Here is a 17258-nt window from a genome sequence, read left to right on the forward strand (position 1 = left end):
TGGATAATTGTACGACCGCGCATGCAGATTGGTATTCGTTGTGTACCCGACGCGGGGAAATAACGCGAGGCTTCCGCGGAGAATAATATATCGACGTCTCCGATCTCTGACACGTGTCGAAAAATTCCGAAGAGACTTTTTTCCGTCTCCCCGACGATCGAGAGCGAATAATGGAAAATACTTGTTTTTTGAGAAACAAACTACGTAAATAAATTCACGCGGACAATTAGATTTCACGGACACGTGCGTCGGCCCGCGAGATACCAGTAGTTCGTTGTGTGAGGTGTGAAAAATTTAAGGCACACATCGCGAAGTTGGGCCAGATGCTCTATCGATCGATTGATTCGCTTTAGCTCCTTTTATCGGCGCCGCAGCTATCGAATCCAAAAACCGAATGACGAAAGTGAGAAGAAGAGCGGCGCGTATACGAATGACAAAAGAGCACGTGACGTTCGTGAGGGAATGTCAAGTTTTCGAGGAGAACGATTTTAATTATATTCTCGAGACGAGGCGTCTAATTTTTTCGACGATTCTTCGTTTTCTCATTTTTCCTATGGACCAGCGGAAGACGACGAACGTCGACGAAAAAGTACCTACCGCGCGTTTGAAGATACCCGAAGAAAAACCGAACTCCTTCCAACAGAAATAGTCTAATTTCGCGAATAATGAATTCGAACCAAAAAAAAAAAGAGAAAAAAGAAAAGGGAAAGAAAAAAAACCGGGTCTACCAACGTGCTACGGTGTGAATATTTTTTGCTCTCCTCGTCGGTGGGATTCCTCATTTTTTTTTTTTTTTTTATTTCCATTAAATTTTTTTTTATCTTTCCTTTTCTTCGCTTTTATCCGATATCCGTACTATTTTTCACACCTTCGAACCGTGAAATTTACGTCGCCTCTCCGCGTCCGCGTACGTGATCCGTACGGCACATCCGATCGACTGGCGTTCATTTTCTACACACCTAGCTCGCACCGACGCCAAGGTACGGACGCTAAGGTACGGAGGTATTAGGGTAGGTTGATACTACGTGCATCACGCTTAGCTGATCCTCTGTGCGTGCGTCCGCGCTCCACTTCCGACGCTTAGCGCCGCGACGCTCCGCTGAACTCTTGTCCCAACGAAGCCGACCCATCGGATCCGAGCTCCGGCGTTTCTATCCGTAAGCCGTCTCTGTATACCCGATCGCGACGTTCTACCGCACAGAGCTTTTTGCACACACGAGCCCTGTGAGCCGGCGATTTTTCCCTCGTCTCTTCTCCTCCTTTTCACCTCGCTCTTCGGCCGAACCGTCTCGCTTCGTGACGTACGCGATCGAGTCGCGAAGGGGGTGTACACGGGGTTCTGACCCCGTGGCACTTCCGACACGTGCCACCCACACTTTAGCACCCCGTGATCGTCGTACGTGTTTTATTCTTCGTACGGATGAATGACGCCCGTACGGCGAAGGAGAGCTGGCTTGAGGCCGATGATATTTAGACCTGTTTTTATTTTGTTTTTTTTTTTTCAAAATTACAGATCACCGTACACAGGTGACACGATATACCTGAGCGAATATGATTACGTAATTGTGCAGAGGTGAGGTGTACGCGAGAAGAGAAGAAAAAAAAAAAAAGGAGAACAGCGCGTACGATATGCTAAAAGGATCAGCCGGTCGCGATTGTATGCTAATCGGGTGATGAGCGGATTGATTCGTCCCGTGCTAATATCAAGACGAAGAATCTGCAATTTGATCAATGAAGATTCGCGGCTGTGCGTGTATCCGCCGTATTCCGTTCAACCATGTGCTCGCGAATAGCGATTGTACGATTGTCCGTTTTCGTGACAATTTTTCTACGAGTATATTTCGGCATTTATTCTCCGGTTGTCTTACTCACCGGACTGTTTAGCTTTTCCTTTAATTTGCGGCTCGTTCGGTGATCCGGGGATTAATTGTCGGATGGATGAGCAGCGGCTCCGGCGAAGTAGAAAAAATGTGAACGTGTGAGCTTTCTGTCGTGGCCGATCGTGTTCCACTTACGTTCTTCCGAGGTCTCGAAGATTTTTGATTTCGGACCCACGTTCGATTAGGTTTTTTTTTAATACGATATAAAATTCACATCCACTCAACTTCGGTATCACAATAAATCAAATCCTGTACATTTCTATTATCACAATTTTAGTAATTGATTTTTTTTTTTCTTTTTTCTTCTCTTTTTTAGACAAAAATCTCAGTTCGTGGATTTTCTATTTTCAACGTACGTAACGATGAACGATTTTAGTTAAGACACTGTAGATTTGTTAAACGCGGTTTTACTGGCCCTCGGCTGCATCCGTCGCCGTCGATGAAGTTGATGCGAAAAATTTCTGTCTCTGTGATACGAAGGCAAAGAAAATCGAACCGCATAGATTTAATGCCCGTCAGCAGTCGTTGTGCGGTCGCCTCGTCGTCAGTTTTTAATTACTTCACTCCTGATTATCTCGATTAGTTTCCTCCGTGGACGTAGGACGATGGCGTTTCATGAATGGATTTTAAACCAAACGATATTTAAAGAGCGGTGCGCGGCTCTTTAAATCCCCGACGTTACACGCTGGCCTTTAAACGAATCACTTTAACGAGACGTTGAATGAGATATTTCGGAGAATACTCAGCCCTTTAAATTTGTATTTCTTATTTCAAATATCCGTCGGTGATTCGACGGTATCGTTACACCGATTCACAGTAGAAATCATCTCTTCGATCAACATGATTCGATCGTCGGTATCGTCGATTTTCCGATCGATGGATTCGATGTTAACATTTTATGGAAAAAAAAACAATTTTCCAAAAAAAAAAAAACTGTTTTTCGTCGACGATGTAACTTCGATAACAATTGTTGATGTGTACGTGAGTCGACTCGCAACAAAAACAGCTGGAATCAACGATGCATGAACATGAACAACAGGATCAACATCAACATGAACAACAACAACAACAGAACAACAATATCAACAACAACAACAATTTTTCAGCTTATATACTCCAAGTCTCTTTCTCTCCGTTTGTGCGTGTATCGTTTACGATTTCAATTTTTGTCCGATATCGAAGTTTCGAAATTCGAACGATTAGATTCGAAGGGGAGAAAAATATTTCGAGTAAAAAGAAAGAAAAAAAAATTCAACAATTCGGACCGACGTACGATTCGAAAACCGTTCCGATAAAACAAACAACGTCGTACAATTTTTTTTAAATTATCGTAATTTATCACATTTCACCATATTCGGACAGAGTTTGTTTCGTTTTTTTTCTTTTCTGATTTTTCTTTTTTTTTATTACTAATCTTATATTAACGTAACGTAAAATAAACGTGCGTCACAGAGTAGCTCTGAATAGCAGCGCGGTCCCGCGCCGACTGTGCGGACAGAGCCTGAGTTTCCTGCGTCGCGGCCACCTCTGGATGTCGTCGCGGATTGAGGGGAAGGGGGAGGATTGGTGGCTCCGTACTTCGCTCTTCGGGAAATTGAGGGGAGTGAAAGAGGCGCCCACCGTCTGCCCCCACCACGCCTATCGCTCGACAACTTCATCCCCACCCCGAGAGAGCAGCGTCTCCGCCGCTCTTCTCTTCTCTTCTCTTCCCTTCTCTGAGCGTCGCCGTCGCCTCTATTCCCTTCTCGCAGCTAGCTAGCTAGCTCGGCGCTGCTCCTCTCCTCGCGACTCTTTATTTCTGGTGCGGGCGGCGAGGAGTTCGCACCCCCGCTGTCCCCCCCTCACGCCTCCGTATTCTTCTCTCACTCGCGCTCGACCACCGGTCATTTGCACGTACAGAAGAGAGCCCGAAGAGACACACAAGGTGGAGTGTTCAAGCCACGCGCAAAGTTTGCCGGCAGAGTAAAAGCAGGGAGGCGATTCTTACCAGCGAGCCGCACTCTCTCTCCCTCTGGCAGCTCAAAGCTCCGCCCAATGTTCTCCCTCACCGTCCACCTCCGCTCCCACTCTCCTCCGCCACCGATCTTTACCTCCGTAGGGTCTCTCTCTCTCTCTTTCTATCCAAAGAGGAAATCCGGATAAAATCTTTACCCGAATCAGGGAGATTCGGCCCAGTTTTGCACTCCATCGCAAATTTCAAGGGCTCAGCGATCATCGTCCCCCTCGCGAGATCGGCGCTCGATCGGCGTCGATTTTATCGCGGTGAAGATATCAATTGTCGGACGCCCGAATGAACCGCGATCGTTACTACCGCCGCTTGCGTCGCACACGTTGACGCGAATCGAAATCGAACGCGACGCGGCTGCAGCGTGGAGAGCGGAAGAGATCCGCTCGCAGCGGCGGCGGCGGCGGCTGCAACCGGCAAAGGCGGACAACTTAGGGATGGGCTCAGCGGTACGGTCCGTTCGCGTATCGCGAAGTGTCGTGCGATTATATTATTACATTGTATACTAAGCGAAGTGCGCGCCAATTGATAGCTCGTTAAATAAATTGCATCGAACGCGTACCATACGCGGCGTATAGGTGGTTCTACCTTGTACCTAATACCTACGCGTGTAGGTGAAATAATGTGAATATATTCGATCGCGTGTACACGGTGTACAAACTCGTCCTCCCGCGGTCGGGATATATCGCGTTATCGCAGCACGGTCAACCGACTAATTACCCAGCGACGTGGCCTACGTTTTCATATCGATATACTTTTAATATACACACGCGAGAACGGAGCAGATCGATTCACGACCATTTATTTTGCGTACGGACGCGACGCGTCCGATCCGATTGGCTGTGTGTAAACCCGCAGCTCGAGAGGATATCTCTTTTGATCCTTGATTTCTCCGCCGATTTATACATAGATATATAAATCGGAATGCGGATCGCGGTACGAATGCGACGCGACGTACGCGTTTGACGGTATACATCTCCTCTTAGAATAAGAGACGCGCGTACGTCGAATTACAAAGGTATATGCACATGATATAGGTACACACTCGTGTGAAATATTTCTGACGATTCACTGGTACAAATACGTTGAAAATTATCACTGGTAAGAAGTACGTATATACGTACCCAGATACGAGATCGTTATACATATATACGCGCGTTGACCGGTGTTACGGGCACTTTGCTTCACTCGCCACGCTTTCGACACGTGGTTTAATGGGAGGACGTATACACGTATGTATATATACAAGCGTGGAAATAAAATGGAAATTTGTACGTACACGGGGTTATACGTTATTTGGTTGACGAGTGCTCGCTAAGTGACAAGTGTAAGGCGTTCGTACGTTGCCCTGACGACGGCTGCAGCGAGATCTTAAGTTTTAATATATAGGTATACCGGCGGTCGCGCGGACCCTTTTGCTTCCCGTACGCAGGTTTTTTTTCCTCGCTCGTAAGACGCATCCGAAGTGTTCGTCTTTTTACGAAAGCGGGTGAAAATGCGCCGCGTAACCATATTTCGGTTTTTTTTTTTTTTTTTCTGTTCCTTCTCAATTTTTTTGTCGACAATTCACGACCAGCGGTATCTTTCACGAATTTCTTTTTCTCTTTCTATTATATCTCCATACGTTTTCGAGGAAGTACTCGATGACTCGAAAATTTTTCGATTCGAATTAAAAATTCACGCTCCGCGCGAAGTTTCACAACGCGATACCGTGAGCTTCCCGCGCTTGATCGATAACGACCGTTCAATTATCGAATCACGTACGAATACCTGTTCACGTGTAACAGCCGACGAGCCGACCGCAATCGATACCTCATTGAAATAATTGTTCCTGCTCCATCATTACGATTAATGAGTCTCCGGAGGGATCTTACGAGTCGGGAGAGAGCGAGCGCGCGCGCGCGAGCTTCGAGTTGAACCAAAATTTGAGGTCCGTGAAAAAGAAGGAAGAACGGAAAAAAAAATAAAAAAAAAAAAAGGAGGAAATTAAATGAAGAGTCACGATTTTTGCGAACGTACATAAAACGCCTCCCCGTACCTACGTAACCGTACGTCCTTCTCTGAACTTGGACACGCGGATAACTCGCAGGTCCACGACCTCCGAGCTGCGAGCCGATGTCGGTGTTGGGAGATGTGGGGTACGGATGAAGAACGATTACAGAAACATCGGCCGTGTGTACGTACGTAGATATCGCGGCCGCTTGTTACAAGAAATGTTATCTGAGAATGAGATTATTTGTTTGTTTTTTTTTTCTTTCTTTTTTTCGTACAACACAACCCCGTAAGCTATCCCGTATCTGTACCCGGTGTAAATTTGCACCCACGTCTCCGCTGTCTTCGTCTCGAGGACGATATCGCGCTACCGCGTTTACAACGCGAACGATGCCTGGAAATAACGTGTGACCGAATCTGCGGGATTGCGGATTGTAAAGATGAAAAAAAAAGTTAGAAAAAAAATGAATCGGAAGATCATCCGAACGGTCGATTATTTTTTTCCGAATGCGCGAATTCCATCGACGCTTAGATCGGTGATGGGTTTCATCGATGCCCTTTGAATTTTCGTAAGTAGGGTAGTAGACCCCGACCGTGAAACATCGTAGTACGAAGTAACAAGAAAGATGGATCGACGAAGACGACGATCCGTACAAATACAGATGCTCGATCATCGCGGCGGCCGGTATTAAGAAAGAGCAAGCACGTGGTTCGATCAAACAGCTGGATCATCTCACGTGCCCCGTAGTCGGTATACATATACATACACATGTACGCAAGGCTGCAGTGGCGCGTTCGGGTGCGACGAAGGAGGGAAAAATAAGCGGAGGGTACGCGCCTCGCTTTCTTTTACCTCGAAAAGGGGATCCAGGTGCTCCTTGGGCGACCCGACGAAACCCCCCTTGTACAACTATATCCACCCGTACATTCGAAGGTATTAGTGTATATACCAAACAGCATCTTCCTTCGGGAGAGAGGCACGCGCTACCCGTCACAATGTAACCCTCCTCAACCGCCGTCTTGCGTAACCGACCGCGCCGCATGCGATTCTAAAAATATAGATGTATAATACATGTGTGAATTTTATATATATATATATATATATATATATTTGTACCGAGGGGGACGTGTTTGAAAATATTTTTTCATCTACATTTTCTTCATAGCGTCATTGATTCCCGCGCGATATCGTTCGCTGCGATTATTTCAGGCAAATGAGCGATTCGAATGATTGTGATTGTCGATCGTCACGTATAGTTTCTGGACTGCACGATACGATGCGGCTGACTCGAGTTCTTTCAACACCTGAACAGAGATTTACGACAGCCTCCCTCGCCTCGCCCTCTTTCATTTTTTTTTTCTTAATTTTTCCCTCATCTTCCTTACTCCCTTATTCTCCGGTATACATCCACACGGATCACAGGCGACTGTAATACGGGGAGCGAAGAGAAGGTAAAGGGCTGAGAACTTTGGAGAGAAAAAAAAAAAGATAAAGAAATCACACGAAAAAGGTTAACAGGCGAGAACGGTGTAACGCGAGGTAGAAAACGCGCGGGAAGAAAATGTGTATATGTGTGTCAGAAGAGAAGAAGAGGAAGGGAAAGAAAAAAAATAGAATAGAAATAAAAATGAGAAAGACGAAAACCGCAGCAGCCACTTCTCGCGCGCGCGCGCGCGCGCCCAACGCCGTTCTTCCTCTTCTTGTTTTTTTTTTTTTTTTTTTTTTTCCATAAACTTTTTCTCTCCTTTTCTCTTTTTGGCCCCTCTTCTGGCTGTTAAGCCTCGGGGGTAGATCTCACATAAAGATCTCGTCGGGTCATAATGCCTCAGGTATGTATGTATACCGACCTTCTCTTACCGCCACCCCATTTACGTGTCCCCCGTAACGTCTTTGCCGCGACCGTTACTGCATCACACGCACATGTGTACGTACGTACGTAAAAAAGGTACATATGAAACGCGTGTGACGTAATTTTTTTTTTTTCTTCTCTACATCGAAACGAAGAAAGAGAATTCGATGAAACGAGATGAAAATTTTGGCGTACGCGACAAACGACGTCTTATGCGGGATTACGAGAAAGCTGCGATGGATTCGATGTACACGTGAATCACGGATAGTTGGTATTATATGGGAGGATATAAATTGCATCGTGTATGCGCGGTATACGAATAAATAGAGGTATGTACATAGGAGGTGTACATGTTGGTTTTATATCTGATTCGCCTGAGGAGTAAGAAACCGAGGTAGGCTAATGGCTGACACGCGAACCCGTGTGCCATAGAGGCGAGGTATGAGCCTCCTCCACTTGGTGTACGCGGAACCAATCACTACTTCGTTGTTAGCGGGATTCGCATTCGCCGTCGCGAGCCGGTTCGTTCGTACGGCGGCAATCGCGCCCCGTGTTACCGCTCGCGACTCGCCGGCTGTTCCGTTGCCGCTGACGCTGACGCTGACGCTGAAGCTCTTGCCTCGCCGCCGTATTATAGCCACAGCATGTGCCGCTCGATGCAGCAACAGGTAGCCGCGCGAGAGAGGAGGGAAAAAGATGGCGAATGAAAAGAGAAACGAATAGGAGATGAGAAAAAAAAGTTGCGCGGAGAGGAAAAGAGGAGGGAGAGGGAGAAAAGGATGCGGGGGTTTCCCTTAAGCGGTGTACAGAATTTCCCCCGCACACGTTTTACCGCTGACCACTTCCCCTTCCTCCCCCACAAACCGACGACAATTATTATCGTACCACATCGCATGGGAGTTGTTGTATTCCTTCTGCGGATGCAATGTTGCTGTGAATAATAAGTTTTAAGATTCCAATGACATATCGTGTACATCCAGCGATCGGAAGGAGACAATTATTATTCAGAATCTATCGGATTCGATGTGACGTACGAGATTGACAGAGTTATCGCCAATTTATCGTTTTGTAATATAACTTTGGGAATACCTCTGCGTCGAAATATTCGAATTTTCTGGTCTACGAGCGAACCCGAGCTTTGCTGGAGTCAGCGCAGTCAGCAGCGCAGCGCTTTGTTTTGAGACGTCACCTTGGGGGCTGAGCAGAGGTGACGCCCCACAACAAACCCCCTCGCTCGTGGCTACCTGACTCCAGCAAAGCTTGGGCTTGCTGGTAAACCAAGAAATTCGAATATTTCGACCCATGCATGAATTGCAACGAATTAAAGTAGGTCTACGACTAAAACCAATCGATATTTCTTAATTTTTATGCTCCCAACAGCGAATAATTGATGATTACTCGATCGATTGCATGAGTGGATGATTTTAGCTTTCAGATTTGGATTCCTGAGCTGATTATACGTGAGATTACCCTTGAAAAATCAAAAAAAAATCGATTTTTGAGCAAACAAAAAATCGATTTTTGGGCCAAAAGTAAAGCAGTTGAAAAATCGATTGTATTACACTTTTCTGACGTATTTTGACCTCAGGAATCCAAATTTGGAAGAAAAATTGACCTATCTTTAAAATTGACCAAGTTATCGCTAATTTTCAGCTGTTTGGGGTCAAAAATAAAAAATTCATTTTTTGATCTATATCAATGTATTTCGAGCCCAGGAATCTGAATCTGAAAGAAAAATTGATCTATTTATAAAATTTATCGAGTTATCGCCATTTTTAGGCATTTTTTAGCATAAATTTGAGGATATCTCGAAGGGAAAAAATCGTAGCTCATTTTGGACGACGGATTCGTGTTCCTGAGGTCGAAATACGTAAGAAAAGTGCCATTTAATCCATTTTAAAAAATAAAAATTTTTGGTCAAAATTTGAAAAAATCGTAAGGGGTACCCCTTGGAAAAATCTCAAATTTTGACCAAAAATTTTTATTTTTTTTAATTGATCGTATGGCACTTTTCTTACGTATTTTGACCTCAGGAACACGAATCCGTTGTCCAAATTGAGCTACGATTTTTTCCCTTCGAGATATCCTCAAATTTATGCCAAAAAATGCGATAATTCGGCGATAACTCGAAAAATTTCATAGATAGATCAATTTTTCTTCCAGATTCGGATTCCTGAGCTCAAATTACATTAATATAGACAAAAAAATTAATTTTTTTTTTCTGACCCCAAAAAGCTGAAAATTGGCGATAACTCGGTCAATTTTATAGATAGGTCAATTTTTCTCCCAGATTTGGATTCCTGAGATCAAAATACGTAAGAAACTCGTATTAAACCCAATTAAAGGAGTGATTTATTTTTTGCTCAAAAATGGAATTTTTTTTTTGGCTTTACATACATCACTCACGTAAATTGAGCTCAGGAATCCTGCCCTGAAAGCCAAATCAGTCCTATCTATAAAACTGATTTAGTTATTGTCAATTATTCGCATTTTGAAGAGAAAAAATAGGGTCTTTCAAATTGTTTCAATCATCCATAATCAATGTAACAAAGTTCAGTAATAAAAAATACACATAAGTGGATGTCAGAACAAATTTGAGCACAGAATCCATCCAGAGGTGATGATGGATTTTTTTCAGTCTCTCATATCGTCCCTATATAATGAATATCTTCACCTTTTTTTTCTCAAGCAGCTGATACCAGAATATACGTAGTAGTATCTATAAAAGATGCGGTGAACCCGGCTCGTGACCTTTATAAAAACTTCTCGGAAATTCGAATTAGTTATCGTGACTTTCGTGTATAGTGACCCAAACTCGACGATGACGATATTAGGTCCCACGTTCGGATCATATGCGCCGGTGTCCAACGTAAAAAGCTGTACACTATAAAATACAAATCTCTCGAAAGAGAAAAAAAAAATTGTCCCGGAAAGAATTTCTAATGGTCCCAACAAGCGGACCCCCTGCAGCCACGACAACGCCAACAGGTGAAAGAGAGCCTCAACATGCTTCTTAATTCTTTAACGAAACCTGGAGGATCCTACCCAGGTTATAATCAAAGCTGTATCTCTAATCTTAACGTCTCTCCTCTTTTGATCTTTTATCAAAAAATTTACGGGTGGGTAATAACGAATGGGAATAAAACTCTTTCCAAAAAAAAAAAAATTATAAAAAGAAACAATCAGCGTCGAGTAGCCTCGTATCACCCGGGTGCCAATGAAAAATTGCAGGTTGCAAGGTAGAATCGTCAGAATAAAATACGTCTGTATATGATTACAGTTTAATACGATAATAGTTTGGCTCTATGTGATTTGGACGAAGATTGGGCGGTGGAGAAATATTATAACAAGTTGAAAAAGAACAATGATATTATTACGTCCCATGTAATTATTTGTTGCGCAGATCTTTGATACGTTATATTTTTCGGTCACGCGACCGCCCGATGATAGAGGCGCAGCTAGTCTCTTCTGCACCGTTTCGTTTCATTTTGCGGGATGAATATATATATATATTTATTTTTTTTCGAAAAGTTATTCCCCTCAGACGCGTGCAAAACGACAGCGAAAATAACAGTGGTGCAGGTTGAGAGGAGGCACGCGTTCGACGCGAGACCCGCGTAGGTAGGGAAAGACCATCTCTCGAAAGCGAGCCAAAGGGCATCAGACCCGAACGAACAAGCGGACCAAAACTCCGAGAGCAGCCCCTTCGGGCGCACGCCCCGGGGGCGATGCGGTCAAACGGTCAAAGCGGTCAAATGTCTCGTCGGAAATAAGAAGACGTTGTCGTAGCAGCGATACACGGTAGCACGGAAAAACGTGTTTCCATTATTTAACAAACGATGTTTAGAGGGGGGCGGTTTCTTTCACACAGTCGTCTCACCGCGGTGTTCGAGTGTACGCTACTTTTTTTTTTCTTCCTCTTTTTTTTTTTCTTTCACTCTGAAAAATTTTCACAATGCCCAACAGTTACACCGATTTCTTCAAAGGAGACTCGCGAGGAACGGCCGTGTACGGTGAAAATTTACGACCTCTATTTTCAAACGACCTTTATACTCTACTTCAAATTTTCTCGCTAAACGGTAATAATATCTCTGCAGTTATTGCGCACCAGGTTGTGGGCGCTTCCAAAGACCCGTAATAATTTTCCAGCAGTTTCGGGGGGCGTTTTCTGGCACCGACGAGGACCGTAAGTACCCCGTATATATTCGCCGCGCAGACTTTCATTGTACTTCGGCCGCAGAAATTTTCCCGATTTTCAAAGGTACCGAATCGGGCGTGACAAAAATCCGACTTTCGGATATGAAATGGAAGAAAGAATTTGCGACAGAAAAAAAACGAAATCAGATCAACGGCGCGACACGATAATTGACGTACGCGTGTAACGCGAGTCGTTCGAAACGAAAAGTGGATAGGCACGTAGGTATACAACTCGTTGGATTTTTGCGGGGCTTGCAGTTTTGCGTTACACCGGCGAGAGAAGCCGGCGGCTTATTCACCTCCTCAGTGTCGTCGGTGCTGCGGCAGCAAACGGGGAAACCGAGAAGAAGTGCTACCGGTGAATAGATAAGCGTGCGGCAGCCAGCGAGCGTTCGAACGCGTCGGAAGGTGAAGAATTAATCGCGAGAACACGAGCAGCTAGTACAACATAAGCTTACCAGACACTTTACAAGACGTTGGCGATTATCATTATAATTATAATTAACATTATCTCCGTTACAATTATCATTATCACACCCCGACGCGATAGCGTTGCTGCTCACCGTGGGGCACCCGTGGTGAAACGCTCGCTCGATTTTTGGACGCTGAATTACGCCGTGCGTCCTTTGATAATAATTCTTTCTCCGTTAATCTCGCGTCGAATCGCCTCGTTTTCGGATCCGCGGTACGATCATGAATTTTACAGAGGAGGCTTCCGATTCGCGGTATCGCTATGATCCGATGGCCGGTATATGGGTGCCTCGGGTATACACGATGCGCGGGGTTTTATATACGTAAGCGTGCAGATATAATGCTCGAGTTCTCTCGCCTCAATGAATTGCAAATACCAGACATGACCGGCGACCGACCGATCCCCCCCCCCCCCTCCCCCTGTATATTGCAGCAGCCGCAGCGTATAGAGAGAAGCTGCTGCCGAGAGCAAAAGCAGCTGCACACCGTGCGACGTCGCTGTACCACGCGCCGTCAAGTCCCAAAGAAATTTTTCTACCGCGATCGGGGGAGGGGGGAATCGCTCGTCTTGCGTTGCCCCCGCGTTACCACTTCGTACTCGTAAGTCGGCGTATATGTGTATATACCCCTCTACCTAATATCCACACGCATGACATACGCGACGAGGATTTGAAACCGGAGGACGTAGCCAGGACGTTTGCCGAGATTTTTTTTCTATACACACGTCCCGCGGCATACGCGTACCTCCTCCGTATTCTCTGCCTCCCCCTCTCGATTTTATCCCCTCACCCTCCCCACGCAAGAACCATCCCCGTTGTAAAATCCGAGACGAGAGAGAATAAAAATGAATAAAACAAATTCAAATGAAAATGAGATAAAAACTTTTCAACGTGAGAGGCCTCCGTACCACACCTCGTGGTATGTGTGATATTTGTATATACACGTACGTATGCGAGGTATATAAGTTGTATAACCGAATCCCCCTTTCGAGCGCACGCGTTCGAATTGCACCTATACGCACACCGCGGTGTCCTGAGCTATGGGGGGAAAAAAAAAAAGAGATCCCGCAGGAGCACGTGCCCCATTCAATGGCCCGAAATACCCGTAAGGATCACCCTCCCACATAGGTATCCGCGCGCATGGATGTGAATTTTTTTTTCTTTCATTTTTTCATCGAGATTCTTTGGAGTCTGGAAGACGTACGACCGACGCGCCTTTTTTTTTACATTTCGCCCAACGATACGTGCACTTTGAGAGGATAAAAATTTTATTCCTTTTTTTTTTTTTTGTCCACAATCGTTCCGAGGGTACGGGAGTACTTTTACCGTTTTGTAACGCGGCGTATCTATTTCCGAGATGGTTTTTTCTCGAGTTAAAAAAAATTCTTTTTTATTTTTTTTTTTTCTTTGGCTTTCAAGAGGTCACGGCTCCGTATAATAGGAATAGGCCAAGTTACATGCACTCGAAGAGAAGTAGAAAAGTAAGAAGAAGAAGACGAAGAAGAAGAAGAAGATGGGGACATTTCTATTTATTATTTGCTGAATTATATATTCTCCTTACTCCTTTATATGCTCACGTTCTTAAGAACATCACGTGAGATGATTGCTCAAGGCCATAACAGGCATATAATACATCTATCCCCGTACGTAATCTACACCGATACTCGACTGCATATACCGAGTCTCTCTACAAACTTCGGAGTGGTCACCTGAACCTACACGCACGTATACATCACATCGGTATATATTTGTAGAGAATTTTTTCTTCACCGTCGAGTATTCCGAGTAAAGAGATTGAGACGCGTGCCCCGGACATTTTTTTCTCTTTTTCATTTTCTTCCTTTATTTCTGTTTTTTTTTTTTTTTTTTTCTTTGCTCTTTTTTCATTCAATTCTCATCTCGCTGCCGCAGTCAGCTGCTACCGTCCCGATTACCCCCCCGTCTACTTCTTCGGAGTTCGATCGAAACGTGCAATGTTTTTTTTTTTTCCCGCCACATAATTTTTGTCCCTGATTTTTTCTCTCACGTAGAAAAAAAAAAAAAAAAAGGTATTTCCAAAAAATCTGTCAATTAAGGTGAAAATAATTATCGCAACGAGTGGCGGCAGTAGACCAGTTTGATTTATTTGTCGGGTGGTTGTTGTTTTTTTTTCCTCTCTTTTTTTAATTGGAATGTTTAATTATCGGTGGATGAGACCGCGTTGCACCTGCGCTCGGAATATGTGAAACTCACATCGCTTCCATACAGCCGAAGATAATGTAATCGGAAGCAATTCAGCTAACGAGCAATTAGCGATGGCCGGTTGACTCACGACCACGGAATTCCACCACCCCCGCTTCGTGCCGTAGGTATTTAGGCGCGGTAATATTATAAACGACTAACGGTAATGCGGCTAATTTGTCTCCTACGTTTCAACCCAATTCTTTCCATCGCTCGAGTTATTACCCCGCGCGCGTTCACAGAGTTTCCCTTTTATTTTCTCAGGAACTTTCCCCAATTTTTCGTTTCCATACAAACGACGTATTCGTCAAATTTCACCTAGATTCTGTACTGGGGAATGCGAAGGGTGTTTTTTTTTTTTTTTTTTGGCGATTGAATTAGCGCCAAATTTTTTATTGATGCAATCGATCACTCACCTCCGGTACAGACGGCAGCGTGAACTTTCTTGTCAACCCAGTTGATTCAATCGTGACAATCGACGTGTCGCATCGACGGTCCAAGATCCGATGATTTTTTTCGGCGTTGATTAAATTTTCTTCAAACTTTCAACCCACTTGATTCAATTCACGATTTTACAGCATTCCACTTATCATTCCTTCTTTCTTGTGACTTTTTTTTTTTTTTTGATCAATATTCGTTCAACACAATCATCTATCGATCGACGCGATATTTACACTATTTTTTTTCTTTCGATGCACGATCGAAAAAAATGTCTTTCTTTTTTTTCTCTTAATTTTCCTGAATCAATGACTCGAGGAAACAACACACGTTGAAAAAGGATATAAGTAAACGATGAAACGAAATAAACGGAGAACCAAAGTCACGATATACAAAAATTCTCCAACGCACCACCAACAATTCCGACATACTGACATGAACGGGAATAATTTTCAGGGGGTTGACGACAACGATTTTCTTCACCACATAACAATAAAATTATTTTAACATCCCTCGGGTAGTGTCGATTAATTTTTCGTTAATACGCCCATCGTGAAGACCATAATCGGTGTCCTCTAAGGGGTAAGTTAGTTTCGACACGCCGAGTTTATCGTTGTGTGTCTGTCTGTCAGTCTGTCTCTCTGTGCGTGCGTGTGCGTGCGCGACGCTCGTGTTCGTGTGCGTGTAGGCGTCGTTTGAAGTGACGTCCCGGCGTTGAGTCCGAGTAACTAGTTACTACCGGATGGGAGGTGTAAGTACGTCCGGCGTCGGTGGCGTCGGCGTCTGAAATGCACCCCGTCCTCGATCGCCCTCGGGTATAACCCCCCTCCCTCGTTTCTTGTTCCTCCTCCTCCTCCTCCTCCCTCCCCCCCCCCCGCCCCTTCTGCCGTTCACATTTGTTGCTTCCCCTTTTTGCCCCCCTCCTCGGAGGCATCCCCCTTTATTTTCACATCTCTCTCCGTCTCTCCTCTGTCGTGGTAACTAACTCCGCATCGTCGTCTCGCTGCGAAACCGCGACTTGCGCGCGTTAAAAACTTTGCAACAGGTGAGCGGGAGCTGAACGGCGAGCCGAGCCGAGCCGATCCTTCGTGTACCTTTAATAGCTGTGTGCGCGAGTTACGCGCGAGACGACGCTCGCGACCGAGATGAGGCCGGGGCTCCTTCTTTCGGTTTTTTCTTCCCCACGGACTTATCTCACACCGACCGCCGGATGGGGGGAGGATGGAGGGGGATAATGGTACGTTGTAGCGCACATGTGAAATCCTGAATCCTGAGATCCTTTCGGAATCTCTTCGAGCGCACCTCCGTACTCTTTCTCCCTTTCGTCCTTATCTAGCGGTGGTGGAGGAGAGTAAATTTCACTCCCTGGTCCGTCCGTCGTCGTCCAACTACTCTTCTTTTCCACGGCGCGCGTAGACGTCTTTACCGGGAGCAAAGCGGGCATCATCATCAAGCGGAGCGGCATCTCATCTCGCGTCCGTGTGCGCTGTGCCTGCCGCCGCTGCATCGGTGTTTGCAGCCTCCTGCGAGTGAGGCAGGGAGAGATGATCTCTCTCTCTCTCTCTCTCTCTCTCTCTCTCCCCCGTATTCTCGTTTATTCGAAGAGTGGGGAACGAGACACGCGACAGTATTCTGGTGGGGGATATTCCATTCCTCCCCTTAACTCCTCCGATCCCGATGCCGCTGCCGCTGATGCCGATGCTGATGCCGATGCTGATGCTTTTACGCGACTGAGACCGCCGCGCGAGTCCTTCTTTCTCTCCTTTCTGTTTCACGGGCATATGTATGTACCTGTATTCATTTATAATACGTACAAGGAAGCCACGATACACAGAGGAAGAGATGCACATCCTGTTCTCCACATCTACGTGTTTTATATTCCTGCGTCAGTTTCGTACCTGTATGTATACGCATGATGCGAGCTTTCTCGCTATTCGCCGATGGATCATCTACATTTTCGATTTCATAGATCAGAAATTGTCACTTACAAGCAACCTGAGATAGTAGAATAGGAGAATCCTGAAATTGAGGGATGGTCGATAAAAATTTTCAAACCTGACTCACGGTTGAACCAGCTGGTTCCCTAATGCGTGCGTTCATAGTTACGCATTGTACACGTAAAAATTTTTCTCCACATACACCCCTGAGAAAGTAACGCGTATCTTCACATATCGATACGTGGGGAGAACCACGGCGTACCTATACA

The 17258-nt window shown here is 45.2% G+C and overlaps 1 protein-coding gene across 2 annotated transcripts in view; it reads right to left on the reverse strand.

The window, feature by feature from the left end:
• The window catches only part of LOC105693067 (zinc finger protein 362), a 37705-nt gene extending 21833 nt beyond the window's left edge, over positions 1-15872 (reverse strand). The window contains exon 1 of one of the 2 annotated variants that reach the window (XM_048659256.1): positions 15031-15872. The gene's annotated coding sequence lies outside the window, so the exon portion shown is untranslated. Of the gene's footprint in view, positions 1-1872; positions 3940-15030 lie in introns of those variants that run through there. The other variant, XM_048659255.1, reaches the window with a different exon arrangement.
• Positions 15873-17258: the final 1386 nt, after the last annotated feature.

The sequence above is a fragment of the Athalia rosae genome, chromosome 8 (genome assembly GCF_917208135.1).
Source record: "Athalia rosae chromosome 8, iyAthRosa1.1, whole genome shotgun sequence".
NCBI lineage: Eukaryota > Metazoa > Arthropoda > Insecta > Hymenoptera > Athaliidae > Athalia > Athalia rosae.